The sequence below is a fragment of the Geotrypetes seraphini genome, chromosome 5 (genome assembly GCF_902459505.1).
Source record: "Geotrypetes seraphini chromosome 5, aGeoSer1.1, whole genome shotgun sequence".
Taxonomy (NCBI): domain Eukaryota; kingdom Metazoa; phylum Chordata; class Amphibia; order Gymnophiona; family Dermophiidae; genus Geotrypetes; species Geotrypetes seraphini.
This window is the reverse complement of record NC_047088.1, coordinates 191,319,288-191,341,617: the sequence shown is the minus strand read 5'-3', so window position 1 is coordinate 191,341,617 and position 22,330 is coordinate 191,319,288. Positions and strand designations below refer to the sequence as shown.

The 22,330-nt window shown below is 38.8% G+C and overlaps 1 protein-coding gene across 3 annotated transcripts in view; it reads right to left on the bottom strand.

Moving 5' to 3' along the window:
- Window positions 1-22,330, bottom strand: part of LOC117361387 (zinc finger protein 385B-like) — a 463,954-nt gene that overhangs the window by 257,085 nt on the left and 184,539 nt on the right. The gene's annotated exons all lie outside the window — the stretch shown is intronic.

The following is a 22,330-nucleotide window of genomic DNA, read 5'->3' as shown; positions in this document are numbered from 1 at the left end:
TCTTATAGAATGTCTATTTCCTAGTATCAAGTATCACAGTAGCCTAGAAGTTAGAGTAATAGGCTGGAAACCAGAACAACCAGCGTCCAGTGCCCTCTCTTGGTGACTTTGGGCAAAGCACTTTGTGGCCCTTTTACTATAAGATGCCAGGTCCTTATTGTGCAGTTAGCGTGCAAGAACAGGTTACTGCATTAAAGCGTTGTGCAGTATTTTTACTGTTTTCATGCACTAAACCATGTAATATTTTTTAAAAAAAATTTGGGGAGGGGGCAAGGCATGGGTAGGGAATGGTTGTGTCTGTATTAACCAACTAGTGTGTTAGGGTAGGGACACACTGTACTTGAGTGCTTATCGCCACTGTAAAGTAGTGCACAGGTCCTATAAAAATGAGTATCATTATTAGTGCTAAGATGAAGGAACTGTTTCATGAGTGACGACGAGCAAGAACTTCTTTTTCTAAATAATTTAATTTCTAACAACTGGCATTCTTCCAATAAGTAGTAAACATACAAAAGTGAACAAGACGTTTACCCTTGCATTGGGTATAAAGATATGAAAATGGGCTTGCCATAGTTGTGACAAAATTTTTCAGAGTTGCCTGTGGAAAATACGGTAGTGGACTAATGTAGTGTAGCCTTCTTTTTCCCTTGAGCACAATCCACAGCCTAAAGCAGGGGTCCCCAAAGTCCCTCCTTGAGGGCTGAATCCAGTCGGGTTTTCAGGATTTCCCCAATGAATATGCATTGAAAGCAGTGCATGCACATAGATCTCATACATATTCATTGGGGAAATCCTGAAAACCCAACTGGATTTGGCCCTCAAGGAGAGACTTTGGGGACCCCTGGCCTAAAGAGTTTGTTGGGTAGTTATAAATTTGTACTGGTTCTATACACAGATAAATATGGTATTTCTTAAAAAAAAATACAGTCTAGATAAAAGTCTTAGAACATACATAAGGTACAATCTTCTTTCTTTCCTTTTATATTTATTGGGTCATCCAGGGTGACTATTGACTCCAGATTTCTAGTGCGGGTGATCTATTCCTGGACGCAACTCAGTAGCATGCGTAGACTTGTTGTCTTGCTTTTCTTAAGGAGTGCAATAGGGAATTCAGAACTTCAAGTCCATGCATACAATGAGGTAAAACCAGAACTGGGGCAATACCTTCAGTGCAAGACTTCCCCCACTCCCCTTGCTCAGTCCTACTGGCAAGTGGCTCTGAATTTATGAGCTGGTTTAGAAGAGAATAAGACTACAGAAAAAAAAATGGTTTTAATTTTCACAGCAGCTGCCTCTGTTCTGCTTTCTTTGTCACTCTTTAGGCATGCTTCCCTTTCTGCCAGGAATCCAGAGATTGAAAGTTTAATTCAAGCCTTTCCACTTCCTTAGTGCCATCATTAATCACTGAATTGCTTGTGTTTAAATGTGGCAAAAACTAAAACTTCGTGGCTTTCTGCATCTGGAATGTTGGGAGCGCCTTCGTTCTTTTTGTATGATCGGGTGCAGATCCCTATTCAATTTGTGGTTAAGAGTTTAGGGGTGTTATTGGATTCTTCATTGTCATTTCATTACCATATTGCAGCTATGATTAAAACAGTATTTTTTAAAATTTGTCTGCTGTTGAGACTTTGAGATCTGTTATCTCCACCTAATTTTTGACAGGTTATGCAATGTTTTGGACTACTGGAATGCTTTATTATATGGACTTCCTCAGAAGTCATTAAGGGTACTGCAGGTAGCCCAAAATGCGGCGGTATGTGTGATTAGGGTTACATCTCGAAGGGATCATTTTTCTCTGCTGTTAGTTGCCATGTATTGGCTTCCGTTTTTTTGGAGGATACAGTTTAAGATTGTGGTTTTGGTTTATAGGGCATTGCATCAAGAGTTGCCATTGGTTCTGTCTGGCCTGATTGTGTCTTATGTGCCTTCTCATCCTTTGTGCTCATAGTCTAAGCTGTTGTTAGAGGTACTTTAACTATGGCAGATACATCTGGCTTCACTATGATCTCAATTAGTTTGTGTGGCAGATTCCCGGTTGTGGAACTCCCTTCCAGAGTTAGTCCATCAGATGACATAATTGGGGGTTGTATTAGATCCAGGTTTAACCATGAAATGGCAGATAGTTAAAACCATCAAAGTATGTTTCAGTCAACTTCATATGGAGTATCGACTATAAGCAATGATTTCTCATTTTGATTTTAGGACTGTTGTGCAAGGGATGGTTTGATCCAGGTTAGATTACTGCAATGCTCTTTACCTTGGTATTCCTAAAATGAGAGAAAGAGCGTTGCAGTTAGTGCAAAATATGGCAGCTAGGCTGATCACAGGTATTTAAAGAACAGCCCATATTATGCTATCTATGTCAAAACTGTCCAGAACAAGACCATTTTGAAGTAGGAGGGGCCAGTCCTGTAATGGACTGGCTACCCGGACATGGCAGCAGGGTAGTGGGACACTTTACAGGGCACTGCTGTGAACTTCACATAAAGGGTGTCACATAAACATCTCACCAGAACTCCCTTAAAGGTTATGGTGATCCCCCCAAAAACACACTATACCCAGCTGTCTACACCTCCAATAGCCATTATAGCTACAGGTGGCACCTATATGGTAGTAGAGTAAGATTTTGGTAGGCTCAAATTTTCCACCATGAATGTAGTGGTTAGAGCGGCTTATGGGACTTGCTACTCATCTCTATGGTTCACCAGCCCAACCCCCCCTCCACCCTCATTTAAGATAACCTGTGTGCAACTCTACTTGGCTTTCCTATACCAGGTGCGGATGTTCTGGAGACAGGTATGTACTTTTTTATTCTGATTTTTGTGAGTGTGTGAGGGGGGTCCATGAACACTGGGGAAGTGTGTGATGGTCTTTACTTTGTCTCTGCAGTTGTTATCTAGTCAGTTTGGATACTTTTTTTTGGCACTTATACCTGTTTTCACATCGTCTAACTCACAATGTTTAAGTTTCATCCAGGATGTCTAGTATAACATTTGATTTCAAATATTTTTATTGAAACTTTTCCAAATAGAACAGAACAAGTAACACAGGTACAGTGGATGCCAATGTATGAATACAAAGATGTACAAATAATATTTTCAGGAAAACATAAACATAACATGTAATCATACAAGGCAACTCCGTAGGAGTCAAAAGTGAAACCTGGAAAGGTAGGGGAGGATACCAGACTCAATCATTAAGGGATAATAATGGAGTGTGTAAAGGGGTAGTCACCAAGTAATTGTAAAACATTTGATTATCTCTGCAGGACGTCTAAGTCTAATTCTCTCTTCTATTAAACTGTGTTAGCAGTTTGTAGCGCAGAGAGCCGCGCTGAATGGAACTCTATGACCGTCGGGAGCAGCGCAGGCCATTCAGCATGGCTCACTGCGCTAAAAACTGTTTACGCAGTTTTGTAGCAGAGGGAGTAAGTCGGCCCACATCCCGCCTAAATACTACTCTGACCACTTCTCCAGATATGCCCCTTTTAGTTCTGGGCGCACAGCAGCATTCAAAGGCATAAGAAATCCCACTACACATCCGGAAAGTTGGTTTAGTGATTGGCACTTGGATGTTCTGTCTATTAGGGCATCAAAGTGCTGACTTAGATAGGTTTTTAGACGTTTTAAAGTTTTGATTATGAGCCCTATAAGTCTTGTGAAAGGATTTTATAGCATTGTCTATTTATTATTGATTAAAGTATGGAACTCCTTGGTAGGCCAGATGTGGTTATGTGAGTTGGTTAAAATTTAAAAAGTTATTAAAGATTCAACTGTTTGTTTCAGCATTTTTATAAGATAACTGCCTATTTGGTGAAACAGCTGGCTTATTTTTAAGAAGAGAATCTGGCATGATATTGTTATTTGAGTTTTGGTTTTGAGTATTATGTAGGTAATGATGTAAACCTAGTTATTAGACAGTATATAAATTTTAAAATAAATAAATGATACCTTTTTTTATTGGACTAACTAGAGCATGGTTAGATTAGCTTTTGAAGGTAATCCAACCATGCTGTAGATCGCAAAGGCAACACGAGTCAATCGCGGAGCCCATCCCGGGCTCCGCAATAGACTCACGTTGCCTTTGTGTTCTTCCTGCTTCCTCGACTCTGTAACAGGCCAGCAGTGACTACAGAAGCATCTTGGCCCACCAGGCTTCCCCACCTCCACCCCGGCGTCAATTCTGACATAGGAAAGAAAGTTCCGGGCCAGCAAATTGCTGCCTGGCTGGCCCAGAACTTCCTCTCTGACGTCAGAATTGACATTGGGGGGAAGGCTGGTGGGCCTGGCGCTTCTGCAGTCGCTGCTGGCCTGTTGCAGCATCGGCGAACAGGGAGAACTTGGTGGCAACGGCGGCTTGGGGGCCTGTTCCCAGATGGCGGCAGTGGCTTGGGGACCTGTTCCCAGATGATGGCCCCAGCGGTGGCTTGGGGAGAAAGAAAGGACAGATAGAGAGAAAGAAAGGGGAGACAGAAATAAAGACAGGGAGGAAGAACAGGGACACAGAAAGACAGGCAGGGAGACAGAAAGAAAGGGGGGGAAGGGAGACAGAGAAAGAAAGGGGACAGGGAGACAAAAAGAAAGGGGGCAGGGAGACAGAAAGACAGAGAGAAAGAAAGAAAGGGAGGTAGGGAGACAGAAAGAAAGACAGAAAGAAAGAAAGGGAGGCAGGGAGGCAGAAAGAAAGAGAGAAAAAAAGGGGGCAGGGACAGAGAAAGAAAGAAAGAAAGGGGGCAGGGAGAGAGGAAAAAAGTTTGGGAAGGAATGAAGTGTATTAGGTGGCAGGGGGCAGGCAGGGAGAGAGAAAGAAAAAGTTGGACTCATGGAAGGACAGAGATGTTGGTTGGGGAATAGAATGAGGGGAAGAGGAGGAGGAGGAGAGGAAACATGCAGGAGGCATAAAGAAGGGAAGAAATATTGGATGCACAATCAGAAGAAAGTGCAACCAGAGACTCATTAAATCATCAGACAACAAAGGTAGGAAAAATGATTTTATATTCAATTTAGTGATCAAAATGTGTCCGTTTTAAGAATTTATATCTGCTGTCTATATTTTGCACTTTGGCCCCCATTTTACTAAACCGCAGTAGTGGATTTTAGCGCAGGGAGCCTATGAGTGTCAAGAGCAGCATGGGGCATTTAGCGCAGTTCCTTGCTCTAAAAACGCAATCGCAGTTTAGTAAAAAGGGAGGGAGTATATTTGTCTATTTTTTATAGTTGTTACTGAGGTGACATTGCATATTTTAAAGTCATCTGCCTTGACCTCTTTGAAAAAAAAAACCCCGAATATAAATGATAATTAACATTTTCTCTGCGTACAACGTGCTTTGTGTTTTTTTAAATTTTATTGTTAGATCATTTTGACTTGGTCATTTTAAAAGTAGCTTGCAAGCCAAAAAAGTGTGGGCACCCCTGCTCTAGTTAGTCCAATAAAAAAGGTATCACTTAAATTCTTTTTTGTTTTGTTTTATTTCTTTAAGAGTTGACTAACATGGCTGCCATACCATTTCTCTCATAATGATATTATTTCCAAGTGGCTTTCCCTTAATATGTAATGGGATAGGGTTGTAACTGTGCATGGATTGTACTATATGTTTGTCTAATGCATTGTGTATGTTTTCTTGTAAACCACATAGATTTTGGGTTGTGCAAGATATAAAAAAAATTTAATTAATTCATTAAGAGGAAGAATTTGTGTGATATTTTTGCATAACTCCATACATTGTGTACTGTTGTTAGTTTTTATTTTGCACAATAATGTAGGTAAATCACCTGCAGTAGCTTACCCCAAAATTATTATATTTTAATACATCTAAATCTAAGGTCCCCTTTATAAAACCTTGGTAAAGCTTTTTCCTGCAGGCCAGCAAAGTAAAAACTCAGACAATCATTCAATTCCTATGAACATCAGAACATTTACCTCGCTGGCCCGTGGTAAGAAGCTCTACTGCAGTTTGATAAAAGGGAGCCTAAGTGACTAAAGCGAGTTAGTACGCACTAACCGATTTATTACATAAAAGGAAGAAAAGGAAGGAGGAGTAGTGTTATATGTTAAATTTCATATTAAAGCCTTACAGGATCTGCAGGGCACGGAAGAGGCACTGTGGATCAATTTGGAAAGAAGGAATGGTGAATATATTTACATTGGTGTGATATACAGGCCTCATTCATAGATAGAAGAAGTAGATAGAGATTTAATAGTAGACATTCAGAATATATCTAAAAAAGGGGAGGTGCTGCTAATAGGCGATTTTAACATGCCGGATGTTGATTGGGGTATCCCTATTGTGGGGTCTTCTAGAAGTAGGAAGATTCTGGATTCTCTACAAGTTCCAGCAGTTGGTAATGGAACCCACACGGGATGGGGTCATACAAATGGGGAAAGTGTTTCTGATGTTACAGTGGGTGATCATATGGCATCCAGTGTTCACTGCATGGTACAGTTTAATATTAAGATGGGTATAGAGAGGGCTCATTCAAAAGCAAAGGTTCTAGACTTTAAAAAAACTAACTTTGTTTGGATGGGGGTTTACGTCAAGGAATTGTTATCTGGATGGGAATGTCTGGAAGGAATGGAAATGCGATGGGCAAAACTGAAAGGAGCGATTGTAAGGGTGATAAACCTTTTTGTGAGGCAAGTAAGTAAAAGTAAGAGGGAAAAAAGGCTGCTTTGGTTCTCAAAAGTAGTAGCTGAGAAGGCAAGGAATTAGAGGTTAGCTTTCATAAACTACAAAAGATCGCAGAAAGAGGAAGATAGGCAAACATATCTGGAAAAGTTAAGAGAGGCTGGTCGTGTAGTCAGAAAAGCAAAGATGCAAAGAGAAGAAAAAAATAGCTGACACGGTAAAACAGGGAGACAAGACATTTTTTTGATATATTAGTGATAGGAAGATGTGCAAAAGTGGCATTGTGAGACTCAATGGTGAAGGGGAGTAATATGTAAAAGCTGATAAAGAAAAGGCTGAATTGCTTAACAAATATTTCTGTTCTGTATTCACAGCTGCAGCGCCAGGAGCGGGACCACAGAAGACAAATGTGAATAGGGATGGAGGAGTAATAGACCCTGATCAATTTTCATAAGGTTGTGTTCATGAGGTGCTAGCTAAAATAAAGGTAGGCAAAGCAATGGGACCAGATGGTGTACATCCAAGGATGCTGAAGGAACTTAGGGAAGTTCTTGTAGCTCCGCTGACTAACCTTTTCAACTAGTCTCTAGAGTCGGGAGTGGTACCAGAGGACTGGAGAAGAGCAGATGTTGTCCCTCTCCACAAAAGTGGAAGTAAGGAAGAAGTAGGGAATTACAGGCCATTAAGTCTGACTTCTATGGTAAGCAAATTAATGAAAACACTTTTAAAACAGAGAATGGTCAAGTTTCTGGAATCCTGTGGATTACAGCACCGGAGACAACATGGTAGGTCTTGTCAGAAAAATCTAATCAAGTTCTTTGACTAGTTAAGTGCTGCTGAAATTTTTGTCCTGAACAAGAGATTTAACTGGCTAGGAACCATTTCTGGACTGTTAAATTGCTTTGAATATTGATCTCATGATATATTTCATAAAAAGCTTGCAGATACACAAAAAGCAGACCTTGGTGAAAAATAGTATTTATTGTTTCTTTTAAAAACTCCCAGGAATGGCCAAGTTTCACTGGTTGGCAACAGATATTAGAAAACATCTTATTAATATCCAAATTAAAACATAAATAAACAATAAAATAATGTAACATTATTAAAATAATACAATAAAACTAAACAAAGAATAAGTATTTCTCAATAAGGCCTGGCTTTTCTATATCTTTCATCTTGGATATCACAGACCATTTGCCTTGCTGTTTTCTTAGCCCTGTGAAAAGCTTGCAGACATCAAACTGGATCTCTCCTGCAAATGTAAACAAGAGACTGCAAAGATTATTCAGTTCTGATGTTAGATTCTATCTAGACCTAGAACTCAATGTGACAGAGGCAGAATACTGAGAACTATAAAAACTTGTATTGAAAAACCTTGCATTGTAACTTTGGCAAATTGTACCTGTAAACTGTATGATAGATAGATAGATAGATAGATAGATAGATAGATAGATAGATAGATAGATAGATAGATAGATAGATATTGATATTAGATTCCTAGTATGTGTCGAGTTAGAATAAAAACTTGTATTGAAAAACGTATACTGTAACTATGACAAATTGTAATCTCTTAACTGTATATTATGTATGTTAACCTGTGGAAGTGTAGCTTCCATCATCAACCCAAGATTAATAGATGCTATCACACTAAACACATTTGAATGCCTCATCTTTTCAGTAGGACACAGAAGAGATCTTACAATAGCCTTGATATTCAGAGCTCCCCATTCACTATATGTTTGTCTAATGCATTGTGTAAGTTTTCTTGTCCTAGATGACCTTCTAGCCATCATTGGCAAGACCACAATCTCTTACAAATGGATTGCCATCCTAGGAGACTAACTTCACAAAATACCCAAACGAGATCGGATTTCCAGCGGAGTTCCTCCTATCACTATCTGACCTGGGCTTCTACCAAATTGTCTCCTCACTGACCCACTCAGCGGGTCACGTCCTAGACCTACTCTTCATCCAAAATGACTCATCTACCAACAGAACAATCACCAACTGCACCATCGAACCAGTACCCTGGTCTGACAATCATATTATCATATTCAACCACTCATACACAACAAATCAACCACCACCTAAGAAACAACCCCAGTAAAAGAAAGTCTATAACAACAACTCAATTGACTTAAAGATACTCTCCTCAGGCCTTTCTAACCTAGCAAGAACACTGAACTCATATCAGAAATCCGTCGATGAAGCGGCCACATCCTGGCACACCCAAGTAAAATACCTCTATGAGGGTCTAGCCTCGGTCAAAGAAATTAAATGCTACCCCCGCAAGTTCTCCTCCCCTTGGTTTACTGACCACCTAAGAACTAAGAAAAGAGAACTAAGGAAAGCAGAGAGGGAATGGTACAAATCCAGCTCGAATAGTGACAAATCCAACTGGAGGAAGCTACACAAAGAATACAAACTAGCTATACTCGACACAAGAAAGGCATACTACTCCCAGCAACTACTAACTCCCCCCCAAACAGATCAAAGAATCTCTTTAAATTATCAAAAAGATATTCTCAGCACCACAAGGAGACAATCAACACTGGAACACCAGCCTTGAAAGCGAATCACTCTCCGACTACCGGTACTTTGCTTAAAAAATAGACAATATATGCTCCCACCTGGATGCTGTTGTATAACTGTCACTGGTACCCTTCTGCCCAAACAGAACCCCCAAACCCACAACTGAAAAATTAAACCACTTCAAAAATGTCTCACTCAATGACCTTACCAAGATTTTTGACTCTCTTCAGCCATTCAGCTCCATCATAGATCCCTGCCTATCACACCTCCTAATTGACATGAAAGACGCTTTTGTATGCTCAGTCCTCCATCGCATCAATGCCTCACTACACACAGGCTCTGTACCTATAAGCTGGAAATCAGCAATCATTAGACCATTCTTGAAACCCACACTTGACCATGGACACACTCAGCAACTTTAGGTCTGTATCCAATCCACCTTTCATTTCAAAAATCCTGGAAAAAAAACAGTACTCAACCAACTACATTCCTTTATCGACAACAAAAAAGCCCTATCCACTTTCTAATCAGGTTTCTAGAAATTTCATAGCACTGAAACTGTCCTCCTTGATATCATTGACAACTGCTGGAAACTCATGGACAAAGGAATCAATGTCCTACTGGTGCTATTAGACCTCAGCATAACATTCAACACCATTGGCCATGACCTCCTCCTCATCCAACTCGCTGAGCTTGGCATCCAAGATATGGCACTACTCTGGTTCACATCCTTCCTAAGCAACAGATTCCAATGTATGCTACTTGATATTACCCTCTCAAAGCAAAAGCTAATCAAGTACAGGGTACCACAAGGAGCACTACTATCCCCTCTGCTGTTTAATTAAGCCTGTCCTGGATATAGCCCGCCAACACCAAATCAAGATTCACTTCTTTGCTGTCGACATCCAACTATACCTACCACTAGGAGAGAACTGCAACTCCCAGATTGCAAAACTTCAAAACAGTCTCTCAGAAATCAAAATATGGATGTCCACAAACAAGCTCCAACTAAACTGAACTCCTTTGTATCCACAAAGAACATTGCACCTACAACCGCCCCTTTCGCCTCTGAGAATCAACTACCATAACTGCCAAAGACCAAGTCCACAGTCTAGGGGCATTTCTCGACTCTAACATCACTCACCAACCACATCTCGCAAGTGTTCTCATCTTTATTCTTCTATCTAAGACAACAATGGAAAATAAGAAACTATTTCTCTGAACTGGACTTTACACAACTTCTCTATGCCTTTGTCCTCTCCCGCATGGACTACTGCAACACATTATTCAATGGACTGACGGCAAAAAACATAAAGCGTCTCCAACCTGTACAAAATGCAGCAGACTACTGAAGAACCTGCACACCCACGATTCAGAATCCCACTAGCTACCCATAGCCAAATGCTGCATCTTCAAAGGCTTAGTACTTGCTTTCAAATCCTTACATAACATGTCGCCCAGCTACATATTAGCCAAACTCCCACTTTATGTCCCAAACAGACTCCTCCGCTCCCAGGAGGAAACATGCCTTCAAATACCCCCTGGCTGGAGCCTCCCACTAGAAATTGCCAAAGATCATATTCTCACTTCTTGCCAAAGTACTTTTGAGCTTTAGAAAGACAATAAAAACCTACCTCTTCACCTGACTTCTCTGGAAAAGCTAGCATTCAGACTTACCCCCAAACCACTGATTTCTTAATAGATGTTCAACTGAATCCCTGTGCACACACTGACTCTCTCTGTACATACTTCAGGCTCCAAGTGTCTGATAATCCAGAACAATTGAACTAGACACATCCCACTGTACCCCACTGCCTTAGTCTTCTGTTCCTTGTTGTTAATTTGTTATAAGTCTTGTGTGCTAACTGTTATGTATATTACCTGGTATCCAGTTCTGGGCTCCTTGGGGAGGTTGGGATATAAATCAAATTAAATGAATAAATAAATAACCCGTTCTGAGCTCTTTGAGGAAAGCAGAATAGAAAACAAATTAATTAAGTAAATAAATGACAATATTCTCCTGATTCCAACAGTATTATCAATATGCCAACAATGAAATACCAAGGCTTATTTACAATAACGAAGAACCTCCCACACAAATCTGACAAACAGTAGAAGTAGAAAGATATATACAGATAAAATATTACAAACACAGGGAAAACTGGGGGTGTTTACATTGTAAGTAATAGTTACTGAGTAACTGAGATATAAAATTAGCTGACTGATGGTACAGAGTCTTCTTCATAGAAGATTTATTTCTATAAGCATTGAATGGATGAAGTTTTTTATGAATAAAATCCTGGTATGACAGCATAATGAACATAAGAATAAAAGAAAAGTCTTGCTCTATCAGACCAAGGGTCCTTCAAGTCCAACATTCTATCTCCAACACTGGATAATCTGGGGTTATTAGAAAATACTTTCTAGATCTCAAAGAGCATATCAATTTCTTCAATTCCCACGAGTAAGTGAGGAAATTCTGAGCTCTTCTCAAGCAATAATTATATATGTATTTTCCCTCTAGAATTTATCTAACCCCCTTTTAAGTCCATCTGCGTTAGACCCCTTGAATCTCATTCTCTGGCAACAAAGTCCAGAGCGTGAGCAACCCCCCTCCCCCCACTTCCAACTTTGTCTAATTTGTCTTAAATCTGTTAGTTTCATGGAGTGTCCCCTAATTCTGTGTATTATTCTAGACATTATTTTTTTCTGTTGCTTCTTTCATCTCCTTCATTGATAAGAAATCATTTTTCTTCTTTCACAGAATTAGGTCCCTCAGGCCATATATTGATTGCAAAGCTCTTATCATCCTTACTCATGCTTCGGTGATTAATTGGATTGATTATTTCAAATCATTGTTTGGAGGTTTGCCTCATTCCAAAGAAAGCATCTCTAGGAGGTGCAAAAACTTCTTTTTTTTTTTATAATTCTTTATTCATTTTCACAAATTACATTAAGTGTTAATATTTTCATGCACAGTAACAATAAGTACATCACTTATAAACAATCATTGGTATATTACATAGATTCTTATCCCCACCCCTCGCCCATCCCTCCCAACCATATACTCCATTATTGTATGATATATGTAATAATAAAATACCCCCCTCCTTACCTCATAAACTGATAAACATAAGGGAAATAATTTTACTTAATCCTGACAATATTTTGTTAATGGTTTCCATACATCCTGAAATTTCTTAAAATATCCCTTTTGTAACGCAATAAATCTTTCCATTTTATAGATATAGCCTAAAGAATTCCACCAAAAGTTATAATTTAAACTCCTCCAGTCTTTCCAATTATATGTGATTTGTTGAATGGCAACCCCTGTCATTATTAGTAATAATTTATTGTTATTCGCAGAAATCTGACTTTTTGCTCTCATATCCATACCAAATATCACAGTATCATAGGATAATGCCACTGGGTTCTCTAATAAATTATTAATTTGGTCCCAAATTGATTTCCAAAAATTCATAATATATGGGCAATGAAACAATAAATGATCTACAGTTCCTGCTTCTAAATGACAATGCCAGCATCTATTAGACAAAGAACTATCTAATTTTTGCAACCTAACAGGGGTCCATAACGCTCTATGCAACAGAAAAAACCAAGTTTGTCTCATAGATGCTTACACCATACATTTCATCCTCCAAGACCAAATTCGTGGCCATTGAGATGCAGTAATTTCATGCTTAATCTCAATGCTCCAAATATCTCTTAAACCAGTTTTTAATTTCTTCTTAGTAAATCCATTTAATAATTTATACCACTGGGCGGCCTGGTGACCCAAGAAGTCTGTCTGAAAACAAAGAAACTCCATGCTATAATGATTATTAAGGTTTTTCCAATCAGGGAACCCCGCCTGAATGGCATGCTTCAATTGCATCCATCTAAAATTTTCTGATTTATTAAGTCCAAATTTATGATTTATGTTGCAACTGTGAAAATTTAAGCATAGCACCATTAGAAATAACATCATCCAATATACGTATTCCTGCTATCATCCAATGCTTCCAGACTAGCCTTTCTCCACCAATTTGAATCTTGGAGTTTACCCATATAGATTGATTTGTAGATTTGTAAATTGGAATAGTTGTTAAATTGCTTACATATCGTAAAGTTTTCCATGTATCTGCTAGTATTCTATTGTCCTTACTATAGCTAGGCATTTTGATACTGAGAATATGGGACAGTCGCAATGGAGACATGAGTTGCCATTCTATCCACAACCAATCTGGGCGTTTTTCCATGAGTTCTGGGAGGATCCAGTACATACCATGACGCAAAATATAGGCTTGATGGTACCTATAAAAGTTTGGAAAATTTACCCCTCCCTCTGAAATTGATCTTTGTAAAGATTCCAAAGCTACTCTAGGAGTTTTACCCAGCCAAATAAATTTTAACAGAATGATATTTAACTTTTTATAAAAGGACCCTTGAAAATATACCGGCAACATACCCATTTGATAACAAACCACAGGCAAAATCATCATCTTAATAGTTTGGACTCTCCCCCACCATGAAAGGTGTAAAGGATTCCATTGTTCACACATTTCCGTAACCTTCTGCAATAACAATTTTTCATTTATTTTCATTGTTTCGTCCAATGTATTTTTAATCCAAATGCCTAAATATTTTATTCCATCTTCCTTCCAGAGAAAAGGAAATGAATCAAACAAACCTTTTGTACAATGTACATTGAGTTTAAGAACTTCTGATTTAGACCAATTTATCTTATAACCTGAAAATTTCCCAAAATTCTCAATTAATTCAAGTAAGCAAGGAATGGTTATCTCAGGATTTCTCAAATAGAGCAATATATCATCCGCATAAGCTGAAATCTTATATTCCCGATCTTTATGAGGAATACCCTGTATCTCCTCTGTCTGTTGAATGGCTAATAACAAGGGTTCCAATACAATGTCAAAAAGCAGAGGAGATAAGGGACAGCCTTGTCTAACTCCCCTCTGCAACTTGAAAACTTCTGAAAAATTATTATTAATATATAATTTAGCAACAGGAGAGCTATACAAAGTTTGAACCATTTGAATAAATCCTGATCCAATACCAAACCACTTCATCGCTTGATACATAAAGGTCCATTCAACACGATCAAAAGCCTTCTCTGCATCTAGAGATACAGAGAAAACTGGGTCTTTTAAGGCTTTGGACAAAGTCAACATATGCAATGCAAGCCTAGTGATGTTAGAAGAATGTCTTTGAGCAACGAATCCTGTTTGATGTATACCAATAATAAAAGGGAGAGCTTTAGCTAAACGAATAGCCAAAATTTTAGCTAAAAGTTTTCCATCAACATTAATTAAAGAAATAGGCCTGTAATTTGAAACCAGCGTGGGATCTTTATTTGGCTTTGGCAAAACAATAGTTAATGATTCAGCCATGGTACCCGTAATATATCCTTTAATAAGTTGGGTCTGATATAAATTTAATAAATATGGTAACAGGGTAATTTGAAATAAGAACATAAGCAGTGCCTCCGCCGGGTCAGACCATAGGTCCATCCTGCCCAGCAGTCCGCTCCCGCGGCGGCCCAAACAGGTCACGACCTGTCTGAATCACCAGAAGGGGCCCCCTTGCCACCTTGGTTTCCCATTGAGTCCTATCTTCCCATCGAAGTCCTAACCCTCCAGTCCTGCACATGCACGACCTGGTTGGGTTTCTCCCAGCACCTCTCTCAGTATCCCACGATCCCTTTATCCCTCAGGAATCCGTCCAATCCCTGTTTGAATCCTTGTACTGTACTCTGCCTGATCACTTCCTCCGGTAGCGCATTCCAAGTGTCCACGACCCTTTGTGTGAAAAAAAACTTCCTTGCATTTGTTTTGAACCTATCTCCCTTCAGTTTCTCTGAATGCCCCCTCGTACCTGTTGACCCCTTCAGCCTGAAGAATCTGTCCCTATCCACCCTCTCTATGCCCCTCATGATCTTGAAGGTCTCTATCATATCTCCCCTGAGCCTCCTTTTTTCCAGAGAGAAGAGCCCCAGCCTATCCAACCTCTCGGCATATGGGCAGTGTTCCAGCCCTCTTACCAGTTTCGTTGCTCTCCTTTGGACTCTCTCAAGTACCGCCATGTCCTTCTTGAGGTACGGCGACCAATATTGAACGCAGTATTTCAGATGTGGACGCACCATCGCTCGATACAATGGCATGATTTATAAAACTCTACAGTAAAACCATCTCCACCTGGAGCGGATCCAACTCTAAGGGACTTCAATGCTGTTTGCAATTCGTTTATTAATATTGGCTTTTCTAAGCTTTCTTTTATATGCTCAGGAATTTTCGGTCCCGTAATTGACTCTAAAAATTTTAAACCATCCCTTTCCTTATCCAAATAAGGCTCAGAAGAATACAGGTTTTTGTAAAAACTTAAAAATTGTTTTAAAATCGGTCCAATTTGAGAATAACTATTTCCCTTTTCGTCTTTTATCATCGCTATTTTTGTTTTTCTTTTTTTAGCTTTTAGATAATTTGCCAATAATCTTCCCGCCTTATTTGAATTTCCATAATACAATGCTTGTTGAGAAAATAAGTCTTTCCTAATTAACTTAGAAGAAATTTCATTATATTTTCCTTTCGCTTTCAAAATTTAAGAATAATTGGTTTAAAGGAAGGAATTGAGGTGCAAAAACTTCTGATTGGCTTCTGATTGCTGAAAACCAGATCTTATTACTCTCACTGTTCATGCATCTACACTGACTTCCTGTATCAGGTAGGATCAAATTTAAGATTCTGATGTCAGCATTCTGTTCTGTCTTACTAATCTAAATTATCTTATGTTTTCTCTCATTCCATACAGCCCTCAATCGATGCTTAGATCCTCCCAAGCTAAGCACCTGATTATAGTTTCTATTTCTAAATAATACGTAGACTACTCTTGTATCTCTTTTTCTGCTGTCTAGCTCCCACACTATGCAACTTGCTTTTGATGAAGTAGCAGCCTGAAAGCTCATAAAAAATGTACATTTTAAAAAACCTGGAAGTCCAATATTTTGTCAGCAGTGCTCGGAGTTTTGCTGGAAGCCACCAGCATTGTGCCTGGAAATTCAATGCCGGGCCATGTCAAGACTTTAATGTGATCCTAGTTATGCGGTGACCTTGGTTGGTTAAGTGCTGACTCCACCACTGGAACATTCCCCCCCCCCCCAAATAGCCTGGCTTGGGGTAGGCATTAAGCAGCACTAACTGGTTAAGTACTACTGAAAATAAGTGGATAGTCCTGAACAAGTGATTTAACTTGCCAAGAGCTGTTTCTGGCTGGTTAAATCACTTTGAATATTGACCCCCCCTGGCTTTCTCCACAGGCATTACATTATCTGTAGCTTAGTTAATTCATTACATGTGTTAAGGCACTCAATGGTTGCTCCGTTTTGTCTATACTACTTAGGCAATTTACACCTGTATTTGTTTCCCTGTTTACTTACTTTTACTTTACTCTACATAACACATTCAGAAATACAAAAAAATGAAGGCAGATGAAGACCATATGGCCTATCTAGTCTGCCTCTTCCTCTCCCTTGGACATCCAATGTACTTTTCTCAAGTTTTCATGAATTCAGCTACAGATTTTGTCTCTACCACTTCCACCAGGAGACCGTTCCATGCATTCAGCACCCTTTCCACGCAAAATTATTTTCTGAATTTACTTCTGTGTGTATCCCCTTTTACCTTCATTCTATGTCCCCTCATTCCAGAGCTTCCTTTCAATTGAAAGAGACGTACCCCCATGCATATTTATGCCATGTAGGTTTTTAAATGTCTCTGTTCGCTGTCTTTATCTGCAATTTTATTGTTGATTTTATGAATGTATTAAATGCACACCATCTCAAATGTTAGAGTGCAGTATATAAATATATATTAAATCTATAAAAAAAATCTAAAATCTATCATATCTCCCCTCTCATGTCTTTCATCCAGTATATGCATATTGAGATCTTTATGGCTGTCATACACTTTTGACCATCCCTGGACCAACTGTATCCTATGTATGTCTCCAGAATTATATACAATATTCCAAATGAGGTCTCATCAGAGTCTTATACAGGGGCATCATTACCTTCTTTTTCCCACTGGCCATTCCTTTCCCTATGCACTCAAGCATCCAAATATTTATATTTATGTATATTTATATTTTTGCTTTCTTAAAATTTCTGCACTCTGTATTTCCTCTGATCATCTGCATATTGTAACTCGCTGAACATTCAGCTTCCTTGATTGTAAACCGCCTAGAAGTCGCAAGATTGTGGCGGTATAGAAGAATAAAGTTATTATTATTAATATTATTAGAAACATAGTTCAATGTGGCTTACAAAAACTATCAAAAGATGAGAAAATAGAATGGGAAATATCTTCTAACAATGTTTAGTATTTTAACTTTGACCTAGTCAGTTGTCAATAGTTTTTAACATTTTGCAAAAAATAGGAAAGCTACTTTGACTCCTAATCCTTACTGGCAGAGAATTCCAACATTTTGTTGCTTAAAATGAAAAACTAGATGAATACTGTATACAGACTTAGAAACAATCTTCCAACAAGAAGGATAATGCAACATCAGATATTACCTTGTTGCAACTGAAGCATTCTGTGTAGGTAATGTTAATTAATCAGACCTTGCATATAATTAGGTGACAAGCTGTATAGTACACAATAAGCTAAAACATACAATTTATAAATAGAACAGGATTAAAATGGTGACCTTATCATAGGAAGCACAACTTGCTCATATTTTGATGGACCATAAATGCTATATTTTGGGCTGACTGAAGCAAATGTAGCGCTTCATTTTTGCATCCAACATATATAATATTATAATAGTCTATGAAAGATAAAATTAACTGTCGTGTTATGGTTTTTTGAAGGGTGATCTATCAAATACTAAAAATAAAAAAAATTAATAAATATGTAGAGTTTGAAGGTATCAAAAGCAGCAGAGCTCTGCTTTGTTTGGGGTGGGGGGCAGAAACTCTGCCCTAGCACACAACCTCTTGGCAGCTCCTGAGTCCCTCCCCCCCCCCACCTCTTCCTGGTACTCAGTGTTGCCAGATACTTTTTTATAATCCCACCCAATTACCTTTGAAAAAGCAGCCCCAAAACAGCCCAATGTACAAGAGGGTGCTGAAAAGTTCTCAGCCCAACTAACTTCATTTGGGACAGTCTCCATTGAAGGCTATACACTTAGGGCTCCTTTTACGAAGCCGCGTTAGCGGCTTTATCGTATGCAACTTTTTAGCATGCGCTAACCCCTGCGCTAGCCGAAAAGCTACCGCCTGCTCAAGAGGAGGTGGTAGCGGCTAGTGCAGCTGGCAATTTAGCGCACGCTATTAAGTGCGTTAAACCGCTAACGCGGCTTCGTAAAAGGAGCCCTTAGTCCAGCGAGTTTCCACTTTTTTCATTCAGTACTTTTCCGATGGAACAAAAAATGTGGAAACTTGCTGGACTTATAGCCCTCGAATGAGACTGCTCCAACTTTGTCGGATGGGCTGAGAACTTTGTGTAAAAGAGAAACACAACAAAAAGACAATCTGCAAATGCTACCTTTCTCTTTCCTTCTCTATTATATTATCTATTCTTTTCCAAATAATTCCTAATTCTATCTGACTACAGCTATGTGCTAAACCAAGGATTTCAAGGTATTTATCCATAATGATTTCAAGATCCTTTTCTTTAGTTGATGAATAGTTCTGCTCCTTCCCAATAATTGTGTTCATGTTTCCATTTATTTCATATACCATTACATATGAGTATTTGTATATCTAGACCATTTACAAATTCTTGAAAATTTAGGAAAAATCACAATAAGTTTATAATGTAGAAAATATAAAATAGCAGAGATGATGCCTACCCAAATGAATAGAAGATTGTATAACCCTGGTCCCGCCTAGCGGCCAGTCTGCAGGCTCCAGCCAGCTCTTCGGGTCGGAACACCTGCAACCAGGGCTCACAAAAAAGAATTTATCTGGGTGTAGGCCGGGGCTGGATTTACTCCGGTAGGCCAAGGGATCCGCAGTCCCAGGTTCAATCACACTCACTGAATCCTTCACCTAATTACTCGAACATGATTGTATTACTTGGGTTCTAAGGAATCCTATCCTACTTGCTATAAGTATATTGGAGACTCTGAAGTTTTTATTTCTGTATTGATTTATTGTTCTTTTTCAATAAAGCAGACTTGACATAAAGGCCCTGATTCTATAACGGGCGCCTACGCCTTGTCTAATGCTGAGTGGGACTTAGGCGTCCAAACTAAGTAGTTAATGAGCCATTTAAAGGTCTTGAACAATAATTGGCATCCATATAGACATCCAAAGGACTGGGAAAACTCACGCTTACAGGAATAGGCGTGGGCGTGGAAGAGAAATAAATAAAAGCATTAAACAGATCCAACTTCCAGTATCACAATTATAATGAAAAACACCATAAAATTACCATTCTAATAATGTCATAATAAAAAATTATAACATTAAGGACATTGTTTGGATGTCTAGCTCTCACCTAAAACCTGATTCTCTAAAAGACACCTAAAAAGTTAGACGTCTAACAGTGCTGAGCACGATTCTACAAAGGATGCCTATCTTGGACGTCCAAACAGCGCCTAACAGCGTCCAAACGGCGCTTAACAGCGCCTAAAGTGCACTTTGCAGAATCAGGGCCAAAATGTCTTTCTATCAATGTATCATTACTGAGTGTGAAAACATAAAGTTATAGCTATAATACCAATAAATTTGCTCCATTAAGCAAAAATAATAGCAAATTTTAAGAAAAACAGAGCTTTGTGTAATGAGTGGCTTGAGGGACCCCCAGGATGGGCTTAAAAATTTTAAAAAAAATTATTTTCTGATCAAGCACAATCAAATTCATGGGAAATACTTTAATTCAAACAGGTTTTCCAATTTTAGGTTTTCTGGTCAACCCAACTAATGGAATATCTTGACCAATTCTCTCTCCTGCACGAAACTCAATCTGGTTTTAGGCCTCTAGTTAGCACTGAAACAGTAATTGCGGCCATTCTGGACAATTTGCGCTACTTGTTCAGTAAGGGCCTCAACGCCCTAATCATGCAATTTGACATGAGTTCCGCCTTTGACTTGGTGGACCTTGGAAAACTGTTACAATGCCTAGACGCAATCGGAATCAGAGGAGAAGTACTGAACTGGTTTTGAGGTTTCCTTATATCACGCACATACCAAGTCCATTTTAATCACAATCTCTCAGATACATGGAGCAATCCATCTGGCGTGCCACAAGGATCACCGCTATCCCCTTTCTCTTCAATGTTTACATGTCCTCACTGGGTGCACAACTATCCCAGCTGGGGATAAAACTATTTAGCTACGCTGACGACTTCACGATAATCATCCCATTCACCAACTCTGTCACCAAAGCAACAGAAATATTAAATCGGATGGAGCAATGGATGACCGAATTCAGACTAAAACTAAACTCAGAGAAAACAAAATTTTTCATAGCAGCACCATATCGACTCGACACTAAAGCACCAATGTGCTTCAACAACCTCAGCTATCCAATTCAATCCACTATGAAGATATTGGGTGTAACACTGGACCAAAACCTGACCATGAAAGACCAGGTGGACTCCTTGATCAGAAAAATCTTTCATACCCTCTGGAAACTTCGGTCCATCAGAGCTTACTTCGATGCCTCATCATTTCGAATTCTAGTACAATCGCTTATTCTGAGTCAACTCGATTATTGTAACATCGCCTACTTGGCACTCTCCCAGAAATACATACGGAGATTGCAACTGGTTCAAAATACAGCGGTTAGACTACTTTGTGGATTGAAGAAGTTTGATCATGTGACACCTTCCTATCGACTCTTACACTGGCTACAGATGAAGGCACGTGTGAAATTCAAGTTTGGCTGTTTTTGCTTCAAGGTACTCTATGGCTTAGCCCCTAAATACATAACAGACCTTTTCTCTTTCTCAACCAACAGACACAAGCGAAGCTCACACCTGAACTTTGTTTCTCCACCGGTTAGAGGTTGTAAATTTAAAAGTCATCATCAACATCTTCTCGCACATCAAGCAGCATTATGAGGTAAAGACCTTGAACAATTGCTTGTGCCTACTACCTATGGAGAATTCAGGAAATGCCTGAAAATACATCTATTCCTGAAATACTTAGAAAACCAACCTATTCAATCTTAGTCCTTAACAACCGAGCGCAAGAACCACCTGTCGCTAAATCTGTACTTTGTTTGTTCACTCAATCTGTAATTTTGTTTATTCACTCAATCTGTAACATTTCTAATCATTGTAAACTGCATAGAACTTCACGGTCCTGCGGTATATAAACTGTTATTATTATTATTATTATTATTTATTATTATTAAATCAAAGAAAGCTACTGGGAGACTTTGGAAGCTGCAAAGATAAAAGAAACAGTGATAATAAATAACAAATACTCTACTCCTAAGCAAATGAACTTTGATATCACATACGGCTCTTTTCTTTTTCAAAAACTTTTTAAAATGTATCTACCTGTTGCTGCATATAATTACATCAATTTAAGTTCAAGTGATATAATATGCCCTTCTCTATAACTTTTGATTTCTGCTATGATGACCAATCATTGCTTAAAAGTAATTACTAAGGGCTCCTTTTACTAAGCTGCGATAGCGTTTTTAGCGCACGCAGAATTTTAGCGCACGCTAAACCCGCGCTACATGGCTAGAACTAACGCCAGCTCAATGCTGGCATTAGCGTCTAGTGCACGTGGCAAGTTTTAAGTTTCTTTATTTTTGATATACCGTCTATAAAAATACATATCTAAACGGTATACATTATAAAAAATTATAGAAAACAATTAAAATAAATAAATAAAAACAATTTATCAGATATTAAAAAAAAAATATTGGACAAATTCAAATTAACGTACATGGAACAGAAGGAAAGTAAGGGAGGGAGAGGTTATTTAAAATACATCGAAGTAAAATTAATACAAAAGGACGGTAAATGAGGAGTGGTAAAGACATTAGGAATGGGGATCACTTCAGAAGTGTTAGCTGTTTCAAAGCTGTTTCAAGAGATTTTTTCCTTTGAACTAGGGAGGATTTAAAATTGAGGTCGCACACAGCACAGCGGGTTCTCTGAGGAAGCCAGTTCGGCGAAACACGTCAGAAC